The sequence below is a fragment of the Nuphar pumila genome, chromosome 13, assembly GCF_984573655.1.
Source record: "Nuphar pumila chromosome 13, dmNupPumi1.hap1.1, whole genome shotgun sequence".
Taxonomy (NCBI): Eukaryota; Viridiplantae; Streptophyta; class Magnoliopsida; order Nymphaeales; family Nymphaeaceae; genus Nuphar; species Nuphar pumila.
Genome location: NC_143261.1, coordinates 92,395,399 through 92,406,537, shown reverse-complemented (window position 1 = coordinate 92,406,537; position 11,139 = coordinate 92,395,399). Strand labels below are relative to the sequence as shown.

Genomic DNA, 11,139 nt, shown 5'->3' with positions numbered 1-11,139 from the left:
ATGCACCTATTAAAGTTCATATGAGCGTCATTCTCCGCATCATCAGATACATAAAGGGTACAATAAACAAGGGGGTATTTCTATATTCTTTTTTTTAATTGAATTTAATTGCTTATACTGACTCTGATTCGGGAGGTGACCCGAATAACCGTCACTCCACCACTGGTTTTTGCATCTTTTTAGGTGAATCTTTAATTTCTTTGAGATGCAAGAAACAACAAAAGGTATCACTCTCGTCCACAGAAGCCGAATATAGAGCCATGGCATCTACTGTCATGAAGATTATTTAGGTTCGCATATTACTGTAAGATATGAATATTCAAGTTCAAGGGCCCACAAAACTATGTTGTGATAATTAAAGTGCAATTTACATTGCCAAAATCATGCATTTCATGCGCGCACTAAGCATATTGAGATGGACTGACACTATGTTCGTGAAGAATACTTAAGAAGAACCATAGACCTTTCATATGTTACATTAGAATATCAACTGACAGACTTCTTCACCAAAGCTTTGTGCTCTCTAAGATTTGACCTCCTTCTTAGCAAACTTTCGGTTATGTCACCCTAAGTTTGAGGGGGGTGTTAAAATGTAATTTTCTTTTTATATATATATTCATATATATAGAGAGATACATAAACATATATATATAATATATATATGTATATGTATCTATCTAATTTCATATATATATAAATATATATTCAAAACCCAATAAGGGTATTTAGGTCATTTTCACATTTTATTGTAATTCTTTTTTTTATTTTATTTTTTATTGTGGGGGAGGGGGGGGGGGCTCAACATATACGTTGGAGCCCCCCTCCAACGGTTTCCCCCCCCCCCCCCCCCCCACACACACACACTTCTCCAACTTGTATTTATAGGGGTGATTCCCCTCAAGCTTCTTGAAGTTTTTGTAAAGCCCATTTGGGACTCAATATATTGAAGTTCGTTTTTTTTATGCCTTTGTGCATGTGTATCCGTGCCTTTGTGCACTTGTGAGAGTTCTCCTTGTGCCTTTGTGCACACTTCGTGTTTCTAGCATTGTGTTCATACACAAATACTGTTTTTATAGAGATTTTCACATTCTAAACTAGATGTTTGGTCATTATTCTAATGCTTTTGATGCAAATTATTTGTTTTGGGAAATCGTTACAGGTGATTGTTAGGAATGTACCATCTGGTTTTGGGCGTACAATATCAGAAAATGTGGAGCATTTTTTTCAGACCAATCATCCTAATCACTATCTTACTCATCAGGTCAGATAAGTCTAGCTATTTATTTCTTCTTTTTCTGTGTTGAACATCCAGTTTCATGTTTCCATACTTAGTGCAGCTTCACATTTGAAAAAACTGCAGAATTGAAACATGAGCTAGGTAGCTAACAATTCAGTTGATACTGTGCATCATCGAGACCTTTGTGCAGTTGTTTACCACATATTGTCCTGTTGGAAGTTATCTTCACCTGATACTAGTTTAGCATCAACATACCGTGGGAAGCTCAACTCAGGCTGATTAGCTGAATCAACTCCTTGTTAGCAGTTTAAATTGCCAGTGTGTGTGTGAATGCACACGGCTGTACTTCTGTAAATCACTTGTGTTAATGGCTGACATCCATCACTTCAAATCTTATGGCACTGATTCAGCCTTTTCCTTTGACATTGTGGAAGGAAAATGAAAATTTACACTCCTTTCATAGTGACAGTGCTTCTGTTAGGTGCAGATATATAACTAATCTTTTTTTCAGGTAGTTTACAATGGAAATAAGTTTGCCAAGCTTGTCAGGGAAAAGGAAAGGCTCCAGAATTGGCTAGACTATAATCAGCTCAAGTTTGAAAGGCATCCAGAGGCACGGCCTACTAGAAAGGTTCAGATGTAGTCCTTGCCAATGTTTGTTTTATATTTATATAACAACTTATAAAGGCATAAATTATGTACAGTTGCATGATATTTTTCACTATTAATGGTTTCTTTAGGTGACTTTTCTTGCATGTCCAGACAGGATTTCTTGGTCTTTATGGTAAAAAAGTGGATTCTATTGATTTCTATAAACGAAAGGTTGAAGACCTTGAAAAAAAAGTACGTAATGTCTTTGTGTTTCTAATTATTTTGGCAATTTCCTTCTGAGAGGTTTATATTCTATAGCTACTGATGATTAAGAATAGTTTTTTTTGTGTTTCTGAAATAAATTTCAAAATAGTTTCTCGGGTACATGTTTGTGCTTCTTAAGTTTTCCACGTTCAATATCCAATTCAAGCTTGTGTTTCTACTATGGTACCCAAACTGATTGGCACTTTTATGCTTCAGATAATCACAGAGCGTCAGAGAATTCTAAAGGATCCAAAGGCTATTATGCCTGTAGCTTTTGTTTCATTTGATTCACGATGGGGTGCCGCAGTGTGTGCTCAGACACAACAAAGCAAGAACCCTACACTTTGGTTAACTGACTGGGCACCTGAACCACGTGACGTGTACTGGCAGAATCTAGCAATACCATTTGTTTCTCTGAGCATTCGAAAGCTTGTAATAGGAGTATCTGTATTTGCTCTGGTGTTCTTTTATATGATACCTATAGCTTTTGTGCAGACACTTGCAAATCTTGATGGTCTAGAAAAAGTTGCTCCCTTTCTCAGCCCAGTGATGGAATTGTAAGTATTTCACTCTGTTCTGTTGATATATTTTGGAAATTCATGCTTTTTTATGACCATAATACTAATTTCTAATTATTCAGAGTGGAGTTCTATTTTTTCATTGGAACACGATTTATTTTATTTATTGCTTAAACTCTCTGTTAAAATGATTCATGTTCTCTATTTTTAATTCATTCTGGTGAAGGGGAATGACTGCAAACTGCAGTAAATAAAATCCTTTTTAGTAGTTGATGTTTTTCCTAGTTTATTTGATGAACTTGCAGTTAACATATAAATCTTTACTGCCTTCCCTTTGTTCTAATGGAAATCCTCATATTATCAGAATTTGCTAATATTTGGATGTTATTTTTTCAGGAAGATGTTCAAATCATTTCTTCAGGGTTTTCTTCCTGGATTTGCATTAAAAATTTTCTTATATTTTCTTCCTGCAATCTTGATGATAATGTCTAAAGTTGAAGGTTTCGTGGCATTGTCAAAGCTAGAGAGAAAAGCAGCAGCTAAGTATTATTATTTCATGTTGGTGAATGTTTTCTTGGGGAGCATAATCACTGGCACAGCTTTTCAACAGCTTCATTCATTTCTACATCAACCACCTACCGAGTAAGGCCCTCTGATCAAACAACTGTTGGATCGTATATATGTGTATGGATGGCTAAGAACCTAGATCAATGAAAACTCATGCATTGGATTCATTTACATCTTCATGGATGTTTTCGGTCTCTCATCACATCACTTAGTTCAAGCATGGAGTTTTTAATTACATAGACAACAAATCTCAGATGTAGTTGCATTTTTGCAGCATCCCAAAAACCATCGGAGTGTCAATTCCAATGAAGGCAACATTTTTTATGACATATATAATGGTTGACGGTTGGGCTGGTATTGCGAGTGAGATTCTTCGGCTGAAGCCACTAGTCATATACCATCTTAAAAATATGTTCTTGGTGAAAACTGAGAGAGATAGAGAACGTGCGATGAATCCAGGGACCATTGGGATTCCAGAAAATCTCCCGAAACTTCAGCTATATTTTCTTCTTGGGCTTGTGTATGCAGTTGTTTCTCCAGTTCTCCTGCCCTTTATCGTCATTTACTTCTGCTTTGCATTCCTTGTTTACCGTCACCAGGTTAGTTTTTTCTTTGGTTCCAGCAGTTATCTTACCTTACACGGGATCCAATCTTTAAAGCTGATCATTGTTATGAATATGAAACTCTCTCTCTCTCTCCACACACACACACACAGGTAGGCACTCACATGCCTGTGTATACAATGCATGCATAAACACATGCACTCACACACAAGCACATGGGTAGAACACATTATTGGCATTCATCATATCCTTTTATTGGTATTGTTATGTGATATCATGTTTCAGTGGATGTAGGATACATGATTTCCAACGTCCCTATTCTCACCAAAACAATATTCTGAAATTATTTTCCCTGTATTCCAGCTGAAATGATGTGAACAGTTGGAAAATAAGATCCTTGTTTCATTTTTTATCGTGTCCTCATGCCAGTGACTCTGAAAAGTTCATAGAGTATGCTACTGTTGCATGGTGCAATAACACTAAACATTGAGCTAATAAAATTTTATTGTACAAAAAAATCAGCCTTAATTATGACTATGGTTAGTGGATTGGTAAGCATGATCTTAGACTTTAAAGTTTAAATCCTACAGTTGGTCATAATTGCAATTATGATTGAGATTCATATGTTTTTATGATTCAACACCCTTACATTAGATATTCTCATTAATGTAGAATTTGATGTTTGTTGTTATACATCAGTTGCTTATTTTTCAGCATGAATTGATAAATTTCTAGTGGTAATATGTTAGTACCTTTTGTACATTTTAGCATCTTTTATTTTTCCTTTTTGTTATTAGATAAAGATTTTATAAGCTTTTGAATTTGGCTACTTTTCTTGTGTTTATTTTTTTATTGTAGATTCTATAGCATCTTCTCCTTCAATGCATTTACATTTCTTAAAATCACTCGACTTTTTGAACATGATAGCAATCACATGCATCCATGTCCATAGTACATGTTTGAATGTATTGATGCTATGTCAACCACCTGTGGTTGTCTTCATCTTGTCATCTTCTGTACCTCATACCTTCAACTATCCCTTTTATGTCATGTGGTGCGGAAACAGTTGTTCAACTGCTTTCACTTTCTCTCTTGACTTTCCAGATAATCAATGTTTATGATCAAGAATATGAGAGTGTAGCTGCATTTTGGCCGCATGTTCATGGGCGCATAATCGCGAGCTTGATTATATCCCAGTTCCTTCTGCTTGGTCTTCTCAGCACGAAGAAAGCAGCGGACTCAACTCCCCTTCTTATTGTTCTACCTGTACTGACATTCTGGTTCCACAAATACTGCAAGAGCAGATTCGAACCCGCATTTCGAAAGTATCCACTTGAGGTGAGCTAAATGCTTGTTTTGATATTCTCATCAGAATTTCCCTCATTGTTATCCCATTTAGTCCAACATATCACAAATGCAACTCTGCTTATAATTCCGCATTGTTCAAATGCCAGGAAGCCATGGCTAAGGACATGACTGAGGGGGCGATGGAACCGGATCTGAATCTAAAGGCCTACTTAGCTGATGCTTACTTACAGCCAATTTTCCGTGTTATTGAAGATTTGGAGATGGGAGAAGTGAGGGGTGACAAGAATGAGTCTCATGCAACAACACCAATCACAAGTGAACTCAGCTCTCCTTCTCCACCACATTATGTGTACCACTGTGACATTGAATCCTCTTATACAACAACAAGCTATGCATGACTTTCTCTTAATCTTGTTTTTTCCTTAAGATTCCTTTTAAGCTCTTCTTTTTTTTTTAATTTACACCACTGTAGGGGAATTGTCTCTCTCCCTCTCTCTCTCTGCACCAACTAGGAGATAACTCCTATGAGATTTGAACCCGGGACCCCTGTATTATGATAGTGCGACCTGTTTGGTTCTTGAAATATCAAACTGGGTCTGGGCCAAGTTGGGTCAGATTTTAATGGAGATTGGAGGATTAGTCCAAGACTTCAAAATGAACTTTTTTTTTTATATTTACACGGAGAAACCGCCCCCAGGATCAGAGACCTAACCATACTTACAATCAAAGTCCTGGCAGCATAAAACTCTGTGGGCTTTCCCCTTGCCCCCAAAGAGTTGACACACTTTGGCTTACACAAGGGGTGACGCCCATGAGATTTGAACCAAAAACCACCTGCCTAGCGGCCTAGGCCCCATCCCACTATGTCAAACCCCTTTGAAGCCCCAAAATGAACTTAGATTGAAGCGTTTCTATGCATGTCAAGCCAATCACATAACATTACAATCTGGTCTCACCTTCCTGGTTTAGACTCCATGGACCAAGTCCAGCTCTCAGTTGAGTTCCTGGTTTGTGCACCTTTGGACCTATGTCACAGGACCATGCTATTAAGGGTCCCGTCTCCAGGGAACATGACATGTTAGACATGCCACATGACACATTATGACACGTGCAGGTATTATTTTATAATTTGGTAAGTCTTAATAGTTTTAGTTTATATATGTTAAGATATCAAAAATATTAATATAGAAAATTCAAAAAAAAAAATTTGCAAAATTCACGTTTTGTACCCACGTTGAATCCCGATTCGTGTCCGTTGTCTTTGTGACGTAGCTTTTGACACGAAAGTGGATTGCCTATGTAAGCAGAAGCGGATCCATTCTGGTCCTAACTACTGGATCATTATCGGCTATGATCCAAACCCCACCTGGACCATTAACTTACTTGGCTTGATTAGATGTGGACACTGATTTGGTTGAAAATCATCAAAAGGTGGACCCAGATCTGGACCAACCGAGTCCAACCCATTTAGGTATACACCATTTTTCCTTATTCATTTTCTCTTGGTTGGATTTTAAGCAGATTTGAGGCTGTGTATTTTGCATAGGGTTCCTAGCGGGCCAAGTACACCTATGGACTTTGGGTACTGGTTCCGGGATGAGCACGGTCCAGCCCCAGGCCCAAAATTTGGGTCCCAACCTGATTCACACACACACACACTCTCTCTCTCTCTCATTAGGTCAGGTTCCATTTACAATGTTGTGCACCCATAGAAGGAATCCTGTTAAATTAGCCCAGGTCCAGAAAAAACAAGTTGACTTGGATTTGCTTCTTCACAATATCTATATACACTATAACTGGATCCACTGGTACACGGGTCAGATTCTAACCGGACTATATATGGTGGATCCATATCGGATCCAGAGCTAGTGAAGGGCTAATTTTGATGCTGTCAAAGAGTGGTCCACCCGGATCAGATCTGTGTTTTCATGCTTATGTCCAACCAATGTCAGGATTTTCTTAATGAGGGAAAATCTCGGGATAAACTAAAAACCTTTTGTTTTGAAAAACTAATCTTCATTGCTTTAATCACGTTAGTATCACAATTCTTAAACGCGCACAATGATCACAAAAGTCTTTTTAAAAATCACAATGAATCCAATTTTTTGCTTGTTCACAATATCCTGTGATTAATACCTTTGTGGGGGTTTAAATATTTTTAATTTTTAAACATATTAAGATTTGTGCATTCTTTTTTAAAAAGACTTTTTTCCCCTTCTCACAAGATTCATTTGGGAAGAAATCCCGATAAGTGAGATTTGTATCATGGTTGAAAATACATCCATTGAAATGTCATTATTATTATTATTGTTTGAAAGGCCAGCTGAGGTTAGGCATACCCCATCAGTTATTAAATCTACCACTGGGGTTTGAACCTGCAACGTTCCACCACAAGGAGACGTATACTGACAGCTCCTACCAACCACTCAGTAGTCTCCCTTCCCTTTGTTTGTAAATCTTTTTTTTTTTTTTTAATGGCAAGCTGGGGTTAGTCAGACGAGAGTGGATCCTGTCATACACAATCTCACCCAGGGTTTACAACCACAAAACCCACCCCTCTCTATTGTAGTTCAGTACAAGTGGGACCCACAGAGGGGTGGGTTTTGTGGTTGTAAATGCTGGGTGAGATTAACAATCTCATCCAGTGTTTGACAGGATCCGCACTCTAGGCATAGCCCTACCAATTATACAACTATATGATTGTGTTTTGAACCTGCAACGTCCCAACACAAGAAAAATCAAGAATCAAAAGGTAATGCAAACATGCCTTTTATTTTCATGTTGATTGGGTTTTTGAGTAAGAACCCCACCTTGTAAGGCACCATGGTTGCCTCAAAACTCGACCTTTTTTATTGCTTCGCTCTTTGCTGTATTATATGTTCCTCTGTATACAGCTAGGGGTGTCAACGGGTCGGGTTTGGTTTGGACTCAGGTGAAATCAGACTTAGACCAGATTTTTGGGTATGGTATCGGGTTTGGACTCGGGCCTAATTGATCTATTATAAGAAAAACCATACCCGGACCCGATAAGAACTACATGAACTAGACCCGGTATTTTTTTATCATTTTTACATTGAGAAATTGCGGGTCTTAATCAGAACTCGGGTCGGGCCTGGGTCCAATATAAAATTTTACAAACTATTCCCAGGTCCATGTGTTAATCGGACCTTCGGGTCTGGACCCAGGTCTTGATCGGATCTTCTTATTTGCCACCATACCCTGACCCTATAGGGTTTGGTCTGGGTAAAATAGACTCGTTGACACCCTTATATACAGTTGATGTCGAGCCCTTTTTCCCAGCTCATTCACCAGAAAAGGAAAAAAAAAAAACAGTTCCGAGTACAACATTTGTGACTATGCCTTGCCAAGTAGGGCTGGAAAATGGGCAGGCCATGCGCTGGCCTGGACCGCTTAGTTGATGGGCTTGATCGGACGGTTGATCAGCCAAGCCTGGTTAAGCCCGACCCATTGACCAATCAGGTCAGGCCTAGGCAGGTCTAATACATAGTCCATATCCCACCTATTAGGCTTAATTAGGATCAGGTCAAGCCATTTTGCAAGTCATTGTATATTTATAATAATTTTTTTTGTTTCCTTGAATTCATTCCTTTTTAATGAAAAATTAAAAAATGTAAAAGAATAGATGGGATTCAAGATAGATCCATTTTTTGAATCACACTTGACCATATATATATATATATATATATATATATGAGAAACTGAAATATGTAAACTAACAAAATATGTAAATTGGTATGAATCAATATTTTCATGTTTTTTTTTTGCAAATCTAACCCTCCAGATGCATAAGTGATCCATTTGCTTGGAATCGACTACTGAATCATCCTAATTGAATCAAGAAATGTGATTTTTTATAATTGTATATTTACAAAAAAAAATTAAGCCATTGATTTTCAAGTCATAAAAGATCCTTCTTGCATATCTTAATTGAATGATCCAAGAGTCTATTTTTATAAAGCCATGCATCTAGATCGCAAATGTAAAACCTATAAAATTTTTGTGAATTATCTAACAAATCAAAATTATCAACTATTCATAAACGAATAAGAGTCTAAAATATCAATTCAAGCAAAATTAAAGGTTTCAAGAAATTTTAAAACTTAAAATTTAAGTTCGCAATTTGAAATCCATTTGGATCTAGATTTGAAAAAGATCCAAACTCCATTATCTAAGTTAAGTGAATTCAATATCTGAATCACAGAAGGATCCAAAATCTATTTAAAAAGTATTTGGGTTTCGTATTTGGATCTGGATCTTAAGATGATCCAAAATTCACTATGGATTTGGATAAGGTATGGATTTGATCCAAATAGAATTGGATCCAAGATCCAATATGAACTATAAATTTTGGTTTTATTTAAATATTTTAAGATTTAGTGTTAGTATATTTATTTACTATATATATCACAACAAATAAATTATCTTAATGATTTTTTCTAAAATTAATCTAAGCTATGTAATAGATAAACTATGTTAAATGGTAAAATAATAAACAAAAAAAAAAGAGACAAGAGTGGGCCCCACCTTAAATTAACAAGGACCCACATTTTTTTTAGAAAAATGATGCGAGAAAGAGGAAAGGGTGGGTCGACCCTCCCTATTCTCTAATTCTCTAAAGGAGTTAAAAAAATAGAAGATTGGGTGATAAATAAAATAATAAATAAGGTGCATTTAAAAAGTCAATTTAATGACTTATGAGAAGAAGAAGAGACCCATAAGTGATGGGTCTCTCCCTCTCCCTTTCACATTTAATGCCTCCTTCTCTTTCCAAAACCCCTCCCTCTTCTTTAAAAATATAATAAATAGTAATAAATAAATAAAAAACAATAAAGCCACTTCAATGCCAGGAAAAAAAAAAGACACCATACGAAGAACGTGGTTGAAGTCTTGCTCTCTCAACCCTCTCATCTCTCTTACTTCTCTCCTACTTCTCTCGCATCTCTCTTACTTTCTCTCCTCCTTCTCTCACATCTATCTATCTCAAAACCTCTCCTGCCATACCGTATGACTGAGGAAAAATTTAGTTGGTGGAAGCTTTGAGTAGTTTGGAATCATTCACGTTCAATCTCTTGCCAGTTCAATGAACACTAGAGGTAAGAATCTTTTTTCAAGAATGTATAGGTAACGGGCTAGCATATAGGATCATGTTGGACTATCCTCAGTTATGAGGGGCAATCAACCTCTTGGTTGATATGAACATCACATAGATGATGATCGAACCCCCTCTGATATGTACGGATGATTTGAACCATATAAATGAAAAAAAAAAATACTTTTTCTTTTATAAATTCTATTGATTCTAAATATGTTGGTACTACAAATTAAGTGTGTGTATATATATATAATACATATAAGAATGATTTTATACTGGATAGATAGGACTGTGCATTGATGAAAATGTATTTGCTTCAATCGCACACTTAGCAAAGTCTAAAATTTAAAATATATATTTTTATAGCCCATAGTTTCAGGTATTTTCGCATCTTTGATCAGACCTGACAATCTTGGTTAGTCTGATCGAATCTGATCAGGTTTGACCGAGTCTAACTCTATGTAACCGGTTGGGCTTGGTCAGTCGAACCAACCAGGCCCAGTGGTGGGGCAGGGTGCGGTGCACCTGTGCCTGGCGCCATTGCACAGAAGGAAGAATATATATATATATATATATATATATATATATATATATATATATATATATATATATATATATATATATATATATATATATATATATATATATATATATATATATATAAAATTATATGACTCAATAAAATAAAGAAGATCGGCTGAGGCCTGTGATACCCAGCCGACTGCCCATTACAAGTTTAGCAAAACCTCTGCTACTACCCAGTAGCAGACAATTAACTGAATATATATATAAAATAAGCTTTAGAAAAAATGGTTAACCGACTGGGGCCTCCAGCACCCAGCCGGCTCATTTCCTGGGTAGAACAACATTTGTTGTGACCCCATCCGCAGACCATTACTTGAAAAAATATATATATAATAATAAATAATATAGATAACATAATTAATAAATATATATTAAAAGAAAAAAATGGTTGCC

The 11,139-nt window shown here is 36.4% G+C and overlaps 1 long non-coding RNA gene across 1 annotated transcript; it reads left to right on the top strand.

Moving 5' to 3' along the window:
* Window positions 1-3,006: 3,006 nt before the first annotated feature.
* LOC149819189 (uncharacterized) lies at window positions 3,007-5,453 on the top strand. Its single transcript, XR_016427050.1, has 2 exons — window positions 3,007-5,078; window positions 5,195-5,453. It is a non-coding gene; the product is annotated as an uncharacterized LOC149819189 (long non-coding RNA).
* The last annotated feature ends 5,686 nt before the right edge of the window (window positions 5,454-11,139 follow it).